Source organism: Pollicipes pollicipes, unplaced genomic scaffold, assembly GCF_011947565.3.
Source record: "Pollicipes pollicipes isolate AB1234 unplaced genomic scaffold, Ppol_2.1 Scaffold_6052;HRSCAF=7182_pilon_pilon_pilon, whole genome shotgun sequence".
Taxonomy (NCBI): domain Eukaryota; kingdom Metazoa; phylum Arthropoda; class Thecostraca; order Pollicipedomorpha; family Pollicipedidae; genus Pollicipes; species Pollicipes pollicipes.
In genome coordinates this window covers 1,117,400-1,120,040 of record NW_023596805.1, presented here as the reverse complement: position 1 = coordinate 1,120,040, position 2,641 = coordinate 1,117,400, and positions in this window count along the sequence as shown.

Genomic DNA, 2,641 nt, shown 5'->3' with positions numbered 1-2,641 from the left:
GAGGAGAGAGAGAAGTAGTTACGAATATCGGCATCAGGCCATGGAGGCTGAGCTGCATACGCAACATCTGCTCCATCAAAAGACAAAACATTTCCTCGCTTATTAGCCACATGTTCCAGAGTCCGCTCATCTCGCGGCTTCTTTGTAGCCGGTGGACCGTTCCCGCTCAGATGTGATTAGTGCCAGCGCACGCCTCAGAGCGCAAACCAGAGCACGTGTCATCCGCCCGGCACGCCCGCCTCCGGTCCATAATGGCAGTGAAGGGGGGGTGTCATTCGATGCCGTTGCAGTCACTCGCGTCACGTTTCGGCGCAAAAGCGCTTGGTCACTTTGGTAAGTGATAGCCTTGCAAAAGAGCTATCGATTACTTGCTGACCGGTGGTGGCCAGCGGTGGTCAGCTACCATTGTGAGCTAGGCAACGTGGGCTTAGCAATATGTTATAACGCTTCTGGACTATGATTATTTGGAGAGGCTTTTTCATCAGCTGATGAAGAGTGACTGTGTAGTGTTTATGGTTTGCATATGAATAGGTGGACGGCGCTCACCGTCTATGCTCAATTGAAGGTTAGTAAACAGAAAATGAGCCTTGATTGTAAGGTTGCAGCATTTCGACGACTTAACAATTTAGGGGGCAAAAACGTGATTTCTTGTTTGTAATCATTGTTAAGTCATTATCATTTCGGACAGTTGAACAGTCAGTAGGCTCGACTCATTTTCCAAGGGCATGGACACAAACTTACAGCCCTAAACAAGCAACAAACATTCTCTCGCCTATCGTGACTGTTCCTCAAAGCGAATGAACAGGCGTAAACGGTCAGCGATCACAAAGGAGTAAATCCACTTGCGAAGGGTTTTCGAGGAAAACAAGAGCCTAGACTCAGTCATTGGCTCTACATCCGCTAAAGGACGTACACCTTCTCACTATCAGCAGCAACCAGCGAGGGCGGATGCCACATCGAATCTTGGGAGCAAATATATGTACGACATACACGTCGCGCCTGGAGCCCAGGGGAATCGCTCGAACTTAAGTCCAGAGGAAGAGATTTGTGCTGCGGTTTTATTGGCTCGGATTTACATGGTCCGTGTTGGCTTATTTGAATCCACCAGTGGCAGACCACAATTAAACAAGGCCACAGGTACCACCTGGACTCTTGTGCCGGCCAAGAGTGATGCCCATTCTTGGCAGTGCCTGGCGGGCTGTAGTCGCGCTCCCCAATAACAATGAATTTTAGCTTCAAACCCATAGCGTAGCATGGGAAGTGCGGACCCCAATGCCTCCAACTCAATCACCAGCGGCTGGCAACTCCCTTGACCCGGGGTGACCCCCGGAAGGGACGACGTCCGACCGGAAGCCCAATCGGTGCCTCCGATCGGCGCCAGCTGACGCACGGCTGCAGGGCAGCGACGCATTAGCAGAGGCGCAAAAACAGTTCCCTGGGGTAGGCCGGCGGCAGCGGCGGTCGCAGCGACCACAGCCGGCGGGGCGTGACCGCATCTTGACCGGAGGCCCGGGGTGCTCTCACAGCGTGAGCAATGCGTTTCCATAGGCAGATGTATACCCGGGATAAGTCTTGTCACGCGGTCTCGTCAAAATAAAGTGGTATGACGTAGGCTATCGTGATGTCGACGGATGTGATCACGCAAGATCTAGGTTTCGCACCATGCGAGTGATCTACAGGTTATGGAACGTCTCACGTTCTAAAAATGTGAGCAGCGATGGAACAGCTACAAAACCCTTTGCTGAAGCATTAGAATATATTAAGTGTATGTGAGCAGCAATGGAGCAGCTACAAAACATTTTCTGAAGCGTTAGAATATAAGTTTATGTGAGCAGCGATGGAACAGCTATGAGACGTTTTCTGGAGCGTTAAAATGTCTTAAGTTTATGTGAGCAGCAATGGAACAGCTGCAAGACGTTTTCTGAAGCGTTAAAATACGTTAAGTTTCGAACGTTATGGTGGCGCGTTGCCAAACTGAGCACATCACTTGCACTATTCCAATGAATTACCATCGGCTTGAAAACGGCACCATATCTCTGCACCTATGCTTGCTTTAGGCCCTTGTTTGTACCTTCTTCTCCTGGTGCCTTCTTCTTCTGCCTTTTCCTCAGAACACCGCTTTCGCCTTGTGTTATATCTGTCCTGTTTCCTGCTCCGTACTCCAACTTTGCTTCTTTGCCCCTTGCATACTGTGCTCTGGGCTCATTCTTCTTCTGTCCTCCATCTTTCGTCGGCCTCTTCTCTGTGTCCTGCATCCACCTCGGTCCCCCGGCTTCCGCCCCTGCGCAGAAGCGTGCGACCGATCTTGCTCCGGAAAGCGCGCTGACCGTCGCCTCCCACGGCAGCACAATCACTCAGACGTCGCGCCGCCGGGCGCTCCACAATCGTCATATCCATTGTTATTTGCGCATTAAGCGCCGCCATCGGCAGTCGAGGGTTATTTATTGTCCTGACGGCGGCGGCGGCGGCGACCCGGCGTATCAGCGCGTAGACGCGCGGCCCGCGGCGCACAGGCACCGGCGGTGAGACACGCCGGAAGTGGGCGTCGTCGTTGGCGCATGCGCGTGGCGGTGATGCGCGTGTGGGACTAGAATGGGAGGGTGCGGTGTGCAATCGCAATTTAAGGTCGATTGCAAAGCAG